Source organism: Oncorhynchus nerka, linkage group LG7 (assembly GCF_034236695.1).
Source record: "Oncorhynchus nerka isolate Pitt River linkage group LG7, Oner_Uvic_2.0, whole genome shotgun sequence".
NCBI classification, from domain to species: Eukaryota; Metazoa; Chordata; class Actinopteri; order Salmoniformes; family Salmonidae; genus Oncorhynchus; species Oncorhynchus nerka.
Genome location: NC_088402.1, coordinates 97,494,463 through 97,511,679, shown reverse-complemented (window position 1 = coordinate 97,511,679; position 17,217 = coordinate 97,494,463). Strand labels below are relative to the sequence as shown.

The window sequence follows — 17,217 nt, the reverse complement described above, 5'->3', positions numbered from 1 at the left end:
TCTACAGCTTTACCATTCTACAGCTTTACCATTCTACTATACCATTCTACAGCTTTACCATTCTACTATACCATTCTACTATACCATTCTACTTTACCATTCTACTTTACCATTCTACTATACCATTCTACTATACCATTCTACTTTACCATTCTACTTTACCATTCTACTATACCATTCTACTATACCATTCTACAGCTTTACCATTCTACAGCTTTACCATTCTACTATACCATTCTACAGCTTTACCATTCTACTATACCATTCTACTATACCATTCTACTTTACCATTCTACTATACCATTCTACTATACCATTCTACTATACCATTCTACAGCTTTACCATTCTACAGCTTTACCATTCTACAGCTTTACCATTCTACTATACCATTCTACTATACCATTCTACAGCTTTACCATTCTACTATACCATTCTACAGCTTTACCATTCTACTATACCATTCTACTATACCATTCTACTATACCATTCTACTATACCATTCTACTGCTTTACCATTCTACTACTATACCATTCTACTATACCATTCTACTATACCATTCTACTATACCATTATACTATACCATTCTACTAAACCATTCTACAGCTTTACCATTCTACTATACCATTCTACTATACCATTCTACAGCTTTACCATTCTACTATACCATTCTACTATACCATTCTACAGCTTTACCATTCTACTATACCATTCTACTATACCATTCTACAGCTTTACCATTCTACAGCTTTACCATTCTACTATACCATTCTACAGCTTTACCATTCTACTATACCATTCTACAGCTTTACCATTCTACTATACCATTCTACTATACCATTCTACAGCTTTACCATTCTACTATACCATTCTACAGCTTTACCATTCTACTATACCATTCTACTATACCATTCTACTATACCATTCTACTATACCATTCTACTGCTTTACCATTCTACTACTATACCATTCTACTATACCATTCTACTATACCATTCTACTATACCATTATACTATACCATTCTACTAAACCATTCTACAGCTTTACCATTCTACTATACCATTCTACTATACCATTCTACAGCTTTACCATTCTACTATACCATTCTACTATACCATTCTACAGCTTTACCATTCTACTATACCATTCTACTATACCATTCTACAGCTTTACCATTCTACAGCTTTACCATTCTACTATACCATTCTACAGCTTTACCATTCTACTATACCATTCTACTATACCATTCTACAGCTTTACCATTCTACAGCTTTACCGTTCTAAAATCATCAAAATTACCCCAGTCACAATATAACAACCATCTGAACGATGTTCTCTGAGCAGGTCTCAGAGAGAGAGATGAGGGATGGAGAGACAGATATGAGGGCGGGGCAGGGAGTTACCCAGGGGATAACAAAGAAAGAGAGAGAGAGAGATGAGGGAGGGGCAGGGAGGTACCCAGGGGAAAACAGAGAGAGAGAGAGAGAGAGGCCACAATAAAAGGGGTGATGTCATCTCTCCAGAGCAGCGAATGAGAAGCTGGAAGGAGGGAGGAGAGACAGAGAGAAGGTTTGTGTTTTTCTCTATCACTGCAGCATTCTTGCAGAGCAGCCTAAACACGACTCTCAGCAGATAGACAGAGAGAAGACACTGAAGACACATTGGATAGGAGATAAAGAGAGGAAGACAGAAATAGAGTGAGAAGAAAGGGAGAGAGAGAAAGACAGCACCTCCAGAGGTAGGGAACTGGTGGAGAGATGGAGACAATGGCATCATCCCACCATGCTGGGTGTGTGTCAGACAGATAGAGGGATATACTGGTGTCGTGTGTATGTTTAACTGTGTGTGTCTGGGATGTATTAGGTGTGGGCCTGTCTGTGACACCAGTCTGTTATTTAGTTCTGATATTAAAACACAGGTTAGTTGGCTACATGGCTGACATATATATTCACCAGCTGGGACTTACGCCACTATATTTATGGTGCATTAGTTGGCTACATGGCTGACATATATATTCACCAGCTGGGATGCTGGTGAAACACTATAACTTTCGTAGGTTAACGATTATTGTAGAAAATCTGTTTAACCAAGAGTACGGAGCGATTTCAGTGCCAACAGAAATTATATTTTGAATTGCATAATTTAGAATTTGTGTTAGGATATTGAATTTAATATTTTATGAATTTGTGAAGCACAAATTCAGTCATTGAATTCAGAAATTGAACTTGTATTTCATGATTTGAAACTAAATTGAATGAATAATGCATTCAGTTTTCAAATTCAATATTCATGTTGATATTTATATATTCATTTTAAAATATGGTAGATGTCATTTTCTGTGTTCTTTTAACCTTTACTTAACAAACATAACGGCCTAACGACCAAACCCAAACCCGGACGGCACTGGGCAGTGCCTTAGACCGCTGCGTCACTCGGGAGGCCCAACTTGGCCCCCATAAGTATTGTGAAGGTCTTATGGAGCCTTTATCAGCTGAACGTTCTTTATTAAAGTGGGACCCTATATTTTTAAGAGGACCAAGTTGAATTTTTTGGGACACTCCCTTATAAAATGTCTTGCATGGCCTGTGAGCAGATTCTGCTTACATTCTGTTTTCACATGTCTAAATGGTTCATTCTGTTTTCACATGTCTAAATGGTTCATTCTGTTGATCCAGCATGGTACACTCACATTTGTACAAAGCACCCTGCTTACACATGTCTAATATTTAAACTTGTATCGATTATTCTTTCTACTTCAAAAGAGAACAGTATAGGTACTGAGAATTATCAGATGACTGGAAAATCTCCAGCATGACATGTTGTGCTGAAGGACGGCTTACTCTCTAAAGTGATGTTGTGTTAGCCACATGCACAGGAGGTCTGGTGGACCAACGCATCAAACCTATCCTTCATTAGTTAGGGTTAGATTTAAAAACACATTTTAGGGAGATAATTTGTAGAAATTAGCAGGGTTTAGCCATAATTATAACTTTTTGACTGTGTTAAGTAGTGACTCCAATAGAATGTAATGGTCCCGCCCACTAAGACCAACTCTGAATGTTTGATGTCCGAGGCTGATATGAGCTGTGTGTTCAGTAGCCGATAACGTATGTTTGTTGTTGACCGGTGAAAGATTAACGAGAGACCTCGGTTTATTGTTTTTGTAAAGCACCAGTGACTCTGTACCGTAATACCCTGTATATAGCCTCCACATTGACTCTGTACCGGTACCCCCTGTATATAGCCTCCACATTGACTCTGTACCGGTACCCCCTGTATATAGCCTCCACATTGACTCTGTACCGGTACCCCCTCTATATAGCCTCCACATTGACTCTGTACCGGTACCCCCTGTATATAGCCTCCACATTGACTCTGTACCGGTACCCCCTGTATATAGCCTCCACATTGACTCTGTACCGGTACCCCTGTATATAGCCTCCACAGTGACTCTGTACCGGTACCCCCTGTATATAGCCTCCACATTGACTCTGTACCGGTACCCCCTGTATATAGCCTCCACATTGACTCTGTACCGGTACCCCCTGTATATAGCCTCCACATTGACTCTGTACCCCCTGTATATAGCCTCCACATTGACTCTGTACCGGTACCCCTGTATATAGCCTCCACATTGACTCTGTACCAGTACCCCCTGTATATAGCCTCCACATTGACTCTGTACCGGTACCCCTGTATATAGCCTCCACATTGACTCTGTACCGGTACCCCCTGTATAAAGCCTCCACATTGACTCTGTACCGGTACCCCCTGTATATAGCCTCCACAGTGACTCTGTACCGGTACCCCCTGTATATAGCCTCCACATTGACTCTGTACCGGTACCCCCTGTATATAGCCTCCACATTGACTCTGTACCGGTACCCCTGTATATAGCCTCCACATTGACTCTGTACCGGTACCCCCTGTATATAGCCTCCACATTGACTCTGTACCGGTACCCCCTGTATATAGCCTCCACATTGACTCTGTACCGGTACCCCCTGTATATAGCCTCCACATTGACTCTGTACCGGTACCCCCTGTATATAGCCTCCACATTGACTCTGTACCGGTACCCCTGTATATAGCCTCCACATTGACTCTGTACCGGTACCCCCTGTATATAGCCTCCACATTGACTCTGTACCCCCTGTATATAGCCTCCACATTGACTCTGTACCGGTACCCCCTGTATATAGCCTCCACATTGACTCTGTACCGGTACCCCCTGTATATAGCCTCCACATTGACTCTGTACCGGTACCCCCTGTATATAGCCTCCACATTGACTCTGTACCGGTACCCCCTGTATATAGCCTCCACATTGACTCTGTACCGGTACCCCCTGTATATAGCCTCCACATTGACTCTGTACCGGTACCCCCTGTATATAGCCTCCATATTGACTCTGTACCGGTACCCCCTGTATATAGCCTCCACATTGACTCTGTACCGGTACCCCCTGTAGATAGCCTCCACATTGACTCTGTACCGTAATACCCTGTATATAGCCTCCACATTGACTCTGTACCGGTACCCCCTGTATATAGCCTCCACATTGACTCTGTACCGGTACCCCCTGTATATAGCCTCCACATTGACTCTGTACCGGTACCCCCTGTATATAGCTTATTTGGTAAATACTTTCTTAACTCTTCTTGAACTGCATTGAAGTGGCCAAATAATTCTTTAAAATGAAGCACATTAATCCGCATAAATAACTGGTGTAGAGCCTAACATAATAACTGGTGTAGAGCCTAACATAATAACTGGTGTAGAGCCTAACATAATAACTGGTGTAGAGCCTAACATGCATACAAATCACATCATAAATAACTGGTGTAGAGCCTAACATGCATACAAATCACATCATAAATAACTGGTGTAGAGCCTAACATGGGATAGAAGGAAGAGAGGTCACTTTAGGGATAGAAGGAAGAGATGTCACTTTAGGGATAGAAGGAAGAGATGTCACTTTAGGGATAGAAGGAAGAGATGTCACCTTAGGGATAGAAGGAAGAGATGTCACTTTAGGGATAGAAGGAAGAGATGTCACCTTAGGGATAGAAGGAAGAGAGGTCACTTTAGGGATAGAAGGAAGAGATGTCACTTTAGGGATAGAAGGAAGAGAGGTCACTTTAGGGATAGAAGGAAGAGAGGTCACTTTAGGGATAGAAGGAAGAGAGGTCACTTTAGGGATAGAAGGAAGAGATGTCACTTTAGGGATAGAAGGAAGAGAGGTCACTTTAGGGATAGAAGGAAGAGAGGTCACTTTAGGGATAGAAGGAAGAGATGTCACTTTAGGGATAGAAGGAAGAGAGGTCACTTTAGGGATAGAAGGAAGAGATGTCACTTTAGGGATAGAAGGAAGAGAGGTCACTAGGGATAGAAGGAAGAGATGTCACTTTAGGGATAGAAGGAAGAGAGGTCACTTTAGGGATAGAAGGAAGAGAGGTCACTTTAGGGATAGAAGGAAGAGAGGTCACTTTAGGGATAGAAGGAAGAGATGTCACTTTAGGGATAGAAGGAAGAGAGGTCACTTTAGGGATAGAAGGAAGAGAGGTCACTTTAGGGATAGAAGGAAGAGATGTCACTTTAGGGATAGAAGGAAGAGAGGTCACTTTAGGGATAGAAGGAAGAGATGTCACTTTAGGGATAGAAGGAAGAGAGGTCACTTTAGGGATAGAAGGAAGAGATGTCACTTTAGGGATAGAAGGAAGAGAGGTCACTTTAGGGATAGAAGGAAGAGATGTCACTTTAGGGATAGAAGGAAGAGATGTCACTTTAGGGATAGAAGGAAGAGATGTCACTTTAGGGATAGAAGGAAGAGATGTCACTTTAGGGATAGAAGGAAGAGAGGTCACCTTTGGGGATAGAAGGAAGAGAGGTCACCTTTGGGATAGAAGGAAGAGAGGTCACCTTTGGGATAGAAGGAAGAGAGGTCACCTTTGGGATAGAAGGAAGAGAGGTCACCTTAGGGATAGAAGGAAGAGAGGTCACCTTGTGGATAGAAGGAAGAGAGGTCACCTTGTGGATAGAAGGAAGAGAGGTCACCTTGTGGATAGAAGGAAGAGAGGTCACCTTGTGGATAGAAGGAAGAGAGGTCACCTTAGGGATAGAAGGAAGAGAGGTCACCTTAGGGATAGAAGGAAGAGAGGTCACCTTAGGGATAGAAGGAAGAGAGGTCACCTTGGGGGTGGAAGGGAGGTCACTTTAGGGATGGACAGAAGAGAAGGAGAGGTCACTTTAGGGTTAGAAGGAAGAGATCACTTTAGGGTTAGAAGGGAGAGAAGGAGAGGTGACTTTAGGGTTAGAAGGGAGAGAAGGAGAGGTCACTAGGGTCAGTAGGAAGAGAGGGAGAGGTCAGTAGGGTCAGAAGGGAGAGAGGGAGAGGTGACTAGGGGCAGGGTTACAAGGAAGAGGGGGAGAGGTCACTAGGGTTAGGGTTACAATGAAGATAAGGAGAGGTCACTTTAGGGTTAGAAGGAAGAGAAGGAGAGGTCACTAGGGTTAGGGTTACAATGAAGATAAGGAGAGGTCACTTTAGGGTTAGAAGGAAGAGAAGGAGAGGTCACTAGGGTTAGGTTTACAAGGAAGAGGGGGAGAGGTCACCAGTGTTAGGGTTAGGGTTAGAAGGAAGAGAAGGAGAGGTCACTTGGGTTAGAAGGGAGAGAGGGAGAGGTCACTAGGGTTAGAAGGGAGAGGTTACTTTAGGGTTAGAAGGAAGAGAATGAGAGATCACTAGGGTTAGGGTTACAATGAAGAGAAGGAGAGGTCACTTTAGGGTTAGAAGGAAGAGAGTGAGAGGTCACTAGGGTTAGGGTTAGAAGGAAGAGAATGAGGTCACTTTAGGGTGAGAAGGGAGAGGTCACTAGGGTCAGAAGGGAGAGAGGGAGAGTTGACTAGGGGCAGGGTTACAAGGAAGAGGGGGAGAGGTCACTAGGGTTAGGGTTACAATGAAGATAAGGAGATGTCACTTTAGGGTTAGAAGGAAGAGAAGGAGAGGTCACTTTAGGGTTAGAAGGGAGAGAGGAAGAGGTCACTGGGATTAGAAGGGAGAGGTCACTAGGGCTAAAAGGGAGAGAAGGAGAGTTCACTTTAGGGTTAGAAGAGAGAGAGTGAGATGTCACTTGGGTTAGAAGGGAGAGAGGGAGAGGTCACTAGGGTTAGGGTTACAAGGAAGAGGGGAGAGGTCACTAGGGTTAGAAGGGAGAGAAGAGAGGTCACCTTTGGGATAGAAGGAAGAGAGGTCACCTTAGGGATAGAAGGAAGAGAGGTCACCTCAGGGATAGAAGGAAGAGAGGTCACCTTAGGGATAGAAGGAAGAGAGGTCACCTTTGGGGATAGAAGGAAGAGCGGTCACCTTGTGGATAGAAGGAAGAGAGGTCACCTTGTGGATAGAAGGAAGAGAGGTCACCTTGTGGATAGAAGGAAGAGAGGTCACCTTGTGGATAGAAGGAAGAGAGGTCACCTTAGGGATAGAAGGAAGAGAGGTCACCTTAGGGATAGAAGGAAGAGAGGTCACCTTAGGGATAGAAGGAAGAGAGGTCACCTTGGGGGTGGAAGGGAGGTCACTTTAGGGATGGACAGAAGAGAAGGAGAGGTCACTTTAGGGTTAGAAGGAAGAGATCACTTTAGGGTTAGAAGGGAGAGAAGGAGAGGTGACTTTAGGGTTAGAAGGGAGAGAAGGAGAGGTCACTAGGGTCAGTAGGAAGAGAGGGAGAGGTCAGTAGGGTCAGAAGGGAGAGAGGGAGAGGTGACTAGGGGCAGGGTTACAAGGAAGAGGGGGAGAGGTCACTAGGGTTAGGGTTAGGGTTAGAAGGAAGAGAAGGAGAGGTCACTTGGGTTAGAAGGGAGAGAGGGAGAGGTCACTAGGGTTAGAAGGGAGAGGTTACTTTAGGGTTAGAAGGAAGAGAATGAGAGATCACTAGGGTTAGGGTTACAATGAAGAGAAGGAGAGGTCACTTTAGGGTTAGAAGGAAGAGAGTGAGAGGTCACTAGGGTTAAGGTTAGAAGGAAGAGAATGAGGTCACTTTAGGGTGAGAAGGGAGAGGTCACTAGGGTCAGAAGGGAGAGAGGGAGAGTTGACTAGGGGCAGGGTTACAAGGAAGAGGGGGAGAGGTCACTAGGGTTAGGGTTACAATGAAGATAAGGAGATGTCACTTTAGGGTTAGAAGGAAGAGAAGGAGAGGTCACTTTAGGGTTAGAAGGGAGAGAGGAAGAGGTCACTGGGGTTAGAAGGGAGAGGTCACTAGGGCTAAAAGGGAGAGAAGGAGAGGTCACTTTAGGGTTAGAAGAGAGAGAGTGAGATGTCACTTGGGTTAGAAGGGAGAGAGGGAGAGGTCACCTTTGGGATAGAAGGAAGAGAGGTCACCTTAGGGATAGAAGGAAGAGAGGTCACCTTAGGGATAGAAGGAAGAGAGGTCACCTTTGGGGATAGAAGGAAGAGAGGTCACCTTTGGGGATAGAAGGAAGAGAGGTCACCTTTGGGGATAGAAGGAAGAGAGGTCACCTTTGGGGATAGAAGGAAGAGAGGTCACCTTTGGGGATAGAAGGAAGAGAGGTCACCTTAGGGATAGAAGGAAGAGAGGTCACCTTTGGGGATAGAAGGAAGAGAGGTCACCTTTGGGGATAGAAGGAAGAGAGGTCACCTTTGGGGATAGAAGGAAGAGAGGTCACCCTGTGGATAGAAGGAAGAGAGGTCACCCCAGGGATAGAAGGAAGAGAGGTCACCTTGTGGATAGAAGGAAGAGAGGTCACCTCAGGGATAGAAGGAAGAGAGGTCACCTCAGGGATAGAAGGAAGAGAGGTCACCTTAGGGATAGAAGGAAGAGAGGTCACCTTTGGGGATAGAAGGAAGAGCGGTCACCTTGTGGATAGAAGGAAGAGAGGTCACCTTAGGGATAGAAGGAAGAGAGGTCACCTTAGGGATAGAAGGAAGAGAGGTCACCTTAGGGATAGAAGGAAGAGAGGTCACCTTAGGGATAGAAGGAAGAGAGGTCACCTTGGGGGTGGAAGGGAGGTCACTTTAGGGATGGACAGAAGAGAAGGAGAGGTCACTTTAGGGTTAGAAGGAAGAGATCACTTTAGGGTTAGAAGGGAGAGAAGGAGAGGTGACTTTAGGGTTAGAAGGGAGAGAAGGAGAGGTCACTAGGGTCAGTAGGAAGAGAGGGAGAGGTCAGTAGGGTCAGAAGGGAGAGAGGGAGAGGTGACTAGGGGCAGGGTTACAAGGAATAGGGGGAGAGGTCACTAGGGTTAGGGTTACAATGAAGATAAGGAGAGGTCACTTTAGGGTTAGAAGGAAGAGAGGTCACCTTTGGGGATAGAAGGAAGAGAGGTCACCTTAGGGATAGAAGGAAGAGAGGTCACCTCAGGGATAGAAGGAAGAGAGGTCACCTTAGGGATAGAAGGAAGAGAGGTCACCTCAGGGATAGAAGGAAGAGAGGTCACCTTAGGGATAGAAGGAAGAGAGGTCACCTTTGGGGATAGAAGGAAGAGCGGTCACCTTGTGGATAGAAGGAAGAGAGGTCACCTTGTGGATAGAAGGAAGAGAGGTCACCTTAGGGATAGAAGGAAGAGAGGTCACCTTAGGGATAGAAGGAAGAGAGGTCACCTTGGGGGTGGAAGGGAGGTCACTTTAGGGATGGACAGAAGAGAAGGAGAGGTCACTTTAGGGTTAGAAGGAAGAGATCACTTTAGGGTTAGAAGGGAGAGAAGGAGAGGTGACTTTAGGGTTAGAAGGGAGAGAAGGAGAGGTCACTAGGGTCAGTAGGAAGAGAGGGAGAGGTCAGCAGGGTCAGAAGGGAGAGAGGGAGAGGTGACTAGGGGCAGGGTTACAAGGAAGAGGGGGAGAGGTCACTAGGGTAGGGTTACAATGAAGATAAGGAGAGGTCACTTTAGGGTTAGAAGGAAGAGAAGGAGAGGTCACTAGGGTTAGGGTTACAATGAAGATAAGGAGAGGTCACTTTAGGGTTAGAAGGAAGAGAAGGAGAGGTCACTAGGGTTAGGTTTACAAGGAAGAGGGGGAGAGGTCACCAGGGTTAGGGTTAGAAGGAAGAGAAGGAGAGGTCACTTGGGTTAGAAGGGAGAGAGGGAGAGGTCACTAGGGTTAGAAGGGAGAGGTTACTTTAGGGTTAGAAGGAAGAGAATGAGAGATCACTAGGGTTAGGGTTACAATGAAGAGAAGGAGAGGTCACTTTAGGGTTAGAAGGAAGAGAGTGAGAGGTCACTAGGGTTAGGGTTAGAAGGAAGAGAATGAGGTCACTTTAGGGTGAGAAGGGAGAGGTCACTAGGGTCAGAAGGGAGAGAGGGAGAGTTGACTAGGGGCAGGGTTACAAGGAAGAGGGGGAGAGGTCACTAGGGTTAGGGTTACAATGAAGATAAGGAGATGTCACTTTAGGGTTAGAAGGAAGAGAAGGAGAGGTCACTTTAGGGTTAGAAGGGAGAGAGGAAGAGGTCACTGGGGTTAGAAGGGAGAGGTCACTAGGGCTAAAAGGGAGAGAAGGAGAGGTCACTTTAGGGTTAGAAGAGAGAGAGTGAGATGTCACTTGGGTTAGAAGGGAGAGAGGGAGAGGTCACTAGGGTTAGGGTTACAAGGAAGAGGGGGAGAGGTCACTTTAGGGTTAGGGTTAGAAGGAAGAGAGTGAGAGGTCACTAGGGTTAGGGTTAGAAGGAAGAGAATGAGAGGTCACTTTAGGGTTAGAAGGGAGAGAAGGAGAGGTCACTAGGGTTAGAAGGGAGAGAGGGAGAGGTCACTAGGGTTAGGGTTAGAAGGAAGAGAATGAGAGGTCACTAGGGTTAGAAGGGAGGGGTTACTTTAGGGTTAGAAGGAAGAGAATGAGAGGTCACGGGTTAGAAGGGAGAGAAGGAGAGGTCACTTTAGGGTTAGAAGGGAGAGAGGGAGAGGTCACTAGGGTTAGGGTTAGAAGGAAGAGAATGAGAGGTCACTAGGGTTAGAAGGGAGGGGTTACTTTAGGGTTAGAAGGAAGAGAATGAGAGGTCACTAGGGTTAGAAGGGAGAGAAGGAGAGGTCACTTTAGGGTTACAAGGAAGAGAAGGAGAGCTCACTTTAGGGTTAGAAGGAAGAGAAGGAGAGTTCACTTTAGGGTTAGGGTTAGAAGGAAGAGAAGGAGAGGCCGCTAGGGTTAGAAGGAAGGGAAGGAGAGGTCATTTTAGGGTTAGAAGGAAGAGATGGAGAGGTCACTTTAGGGTTAGAAGGAAGAGAGGGAGAGGTCACTAGGGTCAGAAGGAAGAGAGGGAGAGGTGACTTTAGGGTTAGAAGGGAGAGAAGGAGAGGTCACCAGGGTCAGTAGGAAGAGATCAGTAGGGTCAGAAGGGAGAGGTGACTAGGCCTTGAGATAGAAGCTGTTATTCAGTATCTCGGTCCCAGCTTTGATGCACCTGTACTGCCCTCGCCTTCTGGATGATAGTGGGGTGAACAGGCAGTGGCTCGGGTGGTTGTTGTCCTTGATGATCTTTATGGCCTTCCTGTGACATCGGGTGGTGTAGGTGTCCTGGAGGGCAGGTAGTTTGCCCCCGGTGATGCATTGGGCAGACCTAACTACCCTTACGGATGTGGGCGGAGCTGCTGCGCCTTCTTCACCACGCTGTCTGTGTGGGTGGACCAATTCAGTTTGTCTGATGTGTACGCCGAGGATCTTGAAACTTACTATGGTGTTGAATTCTGAGCTGTAGTCGATGAACAGCATTCTCACATAGGTATTCCTCTTGTCCAGATGGGTTAGGGCAGTGTGCAGTGTGGTTGCGATTGCATCGTCTGTGGACCTATTTGGGCGGTAAGCAAATTGGAGTGGGTCTAGGGTGTCAGGTAGGGTGGAGGTGATATGATCCTTGACTAGTCTCTCAAAGCACTTCATGATGACGGAAGTGAGTGCTACGGGGCGGTAGTCGTTTAGCTCAGTTACCTTAGCTTTCTTGGGAACAGGAACAATGGTGGCCCTCTTGAAGCATGTGGGAACAGCAGACTGGGATAAGGTTTGATTGAATATGTCCGTAAACACACCAGCCAGCTGGTCTGCGCATGCTCTGAGGACGCGGCTGGGGATGCCGTCTGGGCTTGCAGTCTTGCGAGGGTTAACACGTTTAAATGTCTTACTCACCTCGGCTGCAGTGATGAAGAGCCCACAGGTTTTGGTAGCGGGCCGTGTCAGTGGCACTGTATTGTCCTCAAAGCGGGCAAAGAAGTTGTATCTGTGATTGACTGTAAACACTGCCACATACCTCTTGTGTCTGAGCCGTTGAATTGCGACTTTAATTTGTCTCTATACTGACGCTTAGCTTGTTTGATTGCCTTGGAGGGAATAGCTACACTGTTTGTATTCGGTCATGTTTACAGTCACCTTGCCCTGATTAAAAGCAGTGGTTCGCGCTTTCAGTTTCGCTGCGAATGCTGCCATCGGTTTCTGGTTTGGGAATGTTTTAATAGTTGCTGTGGGTACGACATCGCAGATGCACTTGCTAATGAACTCGCTCACCGACTCAGCGTAATCGTCAATGTTGTTGTTTTACGCAATGCGGAACATATCCCAGTCCACGTGTTCGAAGCAGTCTTGAAGCGTGGAATCAGATTGGTCGGACCAGCTTTGAACAGACCTGAGCGTGGGAGCTTCCTGTTTTCCTTTCTGTCTATAGGCTGGGAGCAACAAAATGGAGTCGTGGTCAGCTTTTTTGGTCCTGGTCCAGCCAGGTGTTGTTGGTCCTGGTCCAGCCAGGTGTTGTTGGTCCTGGTCCATCAATATGTTGTTGGTCCTGGTCCATCAATATGTTGTTGGTCCTGGTCCATCCAGGTCAAATCAAATCAAATGTATTTATATAGCCCTTCGTACATCAGCTGATATCTCAAAGTGCTGTACAGAAACCCAGCCTAAAACCCCAAACAGCAAGCAATGCAGGTGTAGAAGCACGGTGGCTTGGAAAAACTCCCTAGAAAGGCAATAACCTAGGAAGAAATCTAGAGAGGAACCAGGCTATGTGGGGTGGCCAGTCCTCTTCTGGCTGTGCCGGGTGGAGATTATAACAGAACATGGCCAAGATGTTCAAATGTTCATAAATGACCAGCATGGTCCAATAATAATAAGGCAGAACAGTTGAAACTGGAGCAGCAGCACGGCCAGGTGGACTGGGGACAGCAAGGAGTCATCATGTCAGGTAGTCCTGAGGCATGGTCCTAGGGCTCAGGTCCTCCGAGAGAGAGAAAGAAAGAGAGAAAGAGAGAATTAGAGAGAGCACAATTAAATTCACACAGGACACCGAATAGGACAGGAGAAGTACTCCAGATATAACAAACTGACCCTAGCCCCCGACACATAAACTACTGCAGCATAAATACTGGAGGCTGAGACAGGAGGGGTCAGGAGACACTGTGGCCCCATCCGAGGACACCCCCGGACAGGGCCAAACAGGAAGGATATAACCCCACCCACTTTGCCAAAGCACAGCCCCCACACCACTAGAGGGATATCTTCAACCACCAACTTACCATCCTGAGGCCGAGTATAGCCCACAAAGATCTCCGACCACGGCACAACCCAAGGGGGGGGCGCCAACCCAGACAGGAAGATCACATCAGTGACTCAACCCACTCAGGTGACGCACCCCTCCCAGGGACGGTATGAAAGAGCCCCAGTAAGCCAGTGACTCAGCCCCTGTAATAGGGTTAGAGGCAGAGAATCCCAGTGGAAAGAGGGGAACCGGCCAGGCAGAGACAGCAAGGGCGGTTCGTTGCTCCAGAGCCTTTCCGTTCACCTTCCCACTCCTGGGCCAGACTACACTCAATCATATGACCCACTGAAGAGATGAGTCTTCAGTAAAGACTTAAAGGTTGAGAACTAGTTTGCGTCTCTTACATGGGTAGGTAGACCGTTCCATAAAAATGGAGAAAGCCTTGCCTCCAGCTGTTTGCTTAGAAATTCTAGGGACAGTAAGGAGGCCTGCGTCTTGTGACCGTAGCGTACGTGTAGGTATGTACAGCAGGACCAAATCAGAGAGATAGGTAGGAGCAAGCCCATGTAATGCTTTGTAGGTTAGCAGTAAAACCTTGAAATCAGCCCTTGCCTTAACAGGAAACCAGTGTAGGGAGGCTAGCACTGGAGTAATATGATCAAATGTTTTGGTTCTAGTCAGGATTCTAGAAGCCGTGTTTTGCACTAACTGAAGTTTATTTAGTGCTTCATCCGGGTAACCGGAAAGTAGAACATCGCAGTAGTCTAACCTAGAAGTAACAAAAGCATGGATACATTTCAGTGGTCTATTCTAGAAGTGACAAAAGCATGGATACATTGTTCTGTATCATTTTTGAACAGAAAGTTTCTGATTTTTGCAATGTTATGTAGATGGAAAAAAGCTGTCCTTGAAACAGTCTCGATATGTTCATCAAAAAAGAGATCAGGGTCCAGAGTAACGCCGAGGTCCTTCACAGTTTTATTTGAGACGACTGCACAACCATCAAAATTATTTGTCAGATCCAACAGCAGATCTCTTAGTTTCTTGGGACCGAGAACGAGCATCTCTGTTTTGTCCGAGGTTAAAAGTAAAACATTTTCCGCCATCCACTTTCTATCCCAATCTCTCTCTCTCTCCACATCTCTCTACCCCTCTCTAATTCTCTCTCTCCCCCTTTCTCAACCTCCCTCTCCAGCTTTCTTCCCTTTCTCTCTCACTTTCTCTCTCACTTTCTCTCCCCCTCTCTCCCCCACGTGTGCATTTGTCTGTGTGTGTGTGCGCTTGTTACGCATGTGTGTGTGTGTTCATTAGCAGCAGTAGGAGGGGATTACAGCAGCAGCTCTCTCTGAGGTCTATTCTCTACAGAACCTGCTAATCTAATGGCCCTGACTTAAACAACACACACACACAAACGCACACACGCACTGATTCAAGTATTTTTAGCGAGATCCTTATTGATATGTAAAATTTTATGTTGCTTTTGATGGCATAGAAGGCCCTTCTTACCTTGTCTATCAGATTGTTCGCAGCTTTGTGGAAGTTACCTGTGGCGCTGATATTTCGGCCGAGATATGTATCGTTTTTTGTGTTCTCTACGGCAGTGGTGTCTAGATGGAATTTGTATTTATGGTCCTGGCAACTGGACCTTTTTTGGAACACCAAGATTACAGATCATCAGCAAACAGTAGACAGTTGACTTCTAGTAAGTGAGACCAGGTGCTGCAGACTGTTCTACTGCCCTCGCCAATTCGTTGACATATATGTTGAAGAGGGTGGGGCTTAAGCGGCATCCCTGTCTCACCCCACTGCCCTTTGGAAAGAAATGTGTTTTTTAAAACCAATTTTTACCGCTCACTTATTGTTTCTGTACATGGATTTTATAATGACGTATGTTTTTCCCCAACACCACTTTCCATCAATTTGTATAGCAGACCACTCCACAAATGTCTTGTTAACAAACTATAGTTTTGGCAAGTCGGTTAGGACATCTACTTTGTGCATGACACAAGTCATTTTTCCAACCATTGTTTACAGACAGATTATTTAATTTATAATCGACTTTATCACAATTCTAGTGGGTTAGAAGTTTACATACACTAAGTTGACTGTGCCTTTAAACAACTTGGAAAATTCCAGAAAATGATGTCACAGCATTAGAAGCTTTTGATAGGCTAATTGACATCATTTGACTCAATTGGAGGTGTACCTGTGGACGTTGCCTAGGGCTTCTCACAGTGACTGCTACTGCTTACTCTTACTGCTACCTATCACAATATGTTTAACTGTTTATTTTTGTTAGTAAAATCTATTACTGTATGGCACAAGTTAAATCAAATTGGGAAACATTTAGGGGCTCTGCAAGCTCTGCAAGCTCAGGTCTGATAACACCACTGGAGAGAGAGAAAAGGGGAGAGAGAGATGGATAGAGAGAAAGAGATAGGGGGAGTGAGAGAGAGAGAGAGAGATAAAGAGGGGAGAGAGACAGAAGGGAGATTGTGTGACAGATAGAGATGTAGACAAAAGAGAGAGTTGTGGAGACTGAGAAAGAGAGGAGATGCAGGGAGTGGCTCCAGCCAGAGAGGGAGAGGTGTGGAGGGAGAGGGGAGTGGGGGATGGGAGGAGTGGGGGAGAGGGGGAGAGGGGGAGTGGGGGAGAGGTGTGGAGGGAGAGAGGGAGGGGGAGAGGGGGATGGGAGGAAATAAATATTACAACATGCGGCTGGCTGGAGTCAGGGTGTTGCCATGGTGATGGAGGCTGGAGTCAGGGTGTTGCCATGGTGATGGAGGCTGGAGTCAGGGTGTTGCCATGGTGATGGGGTAATGAGGGAGGGAGGCTCACCTCAGATTTATATTTTAACAGACTCAGTGGATAATGTGATATGGATCAAATCTCTTGATATAAAGACATTTCTCTGTCAGGATAGTGTGATGGGAAGAAGGGCGGAAAAGAGAGAGAGAGAGAGAAAGGAGAGCAGGAGGAATCTGATAGGCCACCTGGGAGTGGTGTAACAGAGAGTTGTGGCTTGGCAAGAGGAGGAGGAAGAGAGAGGGAGGAGAGAGAGAGAAGAAAGAGAAGAGAGAAAGAGAGAGTAGTAAATATAAAGTGTAAATAATGAATTTAGGTGAATTTAGGTCAGATGGTGGACTGGAGGAGACTGGGAGAGGCAGGCTGGGAGATGATGGACTGGGAGAGGCAGGCTGGAAGAGACTGGGAGAGACAGGCTGGAAGAGACTGGGAGAGGCAGGCTGGAAGAGACTGGGAGAGGCAGGCTGGAAGAGACTGGGAGAGGCAGGCTGGGAGATGATGGACTGGAAGAGACTGGGAGAGGCAGGCTGGGAGATGATGGACTGAGAGAGACTGGGAGAGACAGGCTGGAAGAGACTGGGAGAGGCAGGCTGGAAGAGACTGGGAGAGGCAGGCTGGAAGAGACTGGGAGAGGCAGGCTGGAAGAGACTGGGAGAGGCAGGCTGGGAGATGATGGACTGGAAGAGACTGGGAGAGGCAGGCTGGGAGATGATGGACTAGAAGAGACTGGGAGAGGCAGGCTGGAAGAGACTGTGAGAGGCAGGCTGGAAGAGACTGGGAGAGGCAGGCTGGAAGAGACTGGGAGAGGCAGGCTGGAAGAGACTGGGAGAGGCAGGCTGGAAGAGACTGGGAGAGGCAGGCTGGAAGAGACTGGGAGAGGCAGGCTGAAAGAGACTGGGAGAGGCAGGCTGGGAGATGGTGGACTCTCTCTCTTTCTTCTCTTATCTC

At 46.5% G+C, this 17,217-nt stretch overlaps 1 protein-coding gene across 3 annotated transcripts in view; it reads left to right on the top strand.

The window, feature by feature from the left end:
- Positions 1–1,503: 1,503 nt before the first annotated feature.
- LOC115124018 (neural cell adhesion molecule L1.1-like) overlaps positions 1,504–17,217 on the top strand; it is a 123,697-nt gene continuing 107,983 nt past the window's right edge. For 2 of the 3 annotated variants that reach the window (XM_065021028.1, XM_065021026.1), the window contains exon 1: positions 1,590–1,738. The gene's annotated coding sequence lies outside the window, so the exon portion shown is untranslated. Of the gene's footprint in view, positions 1,570–1,589; positions 1,739–17,217 lie in introns of those variants that run through there. The other variant, XM_065021027.1, reaches the window with a different exon arrangement.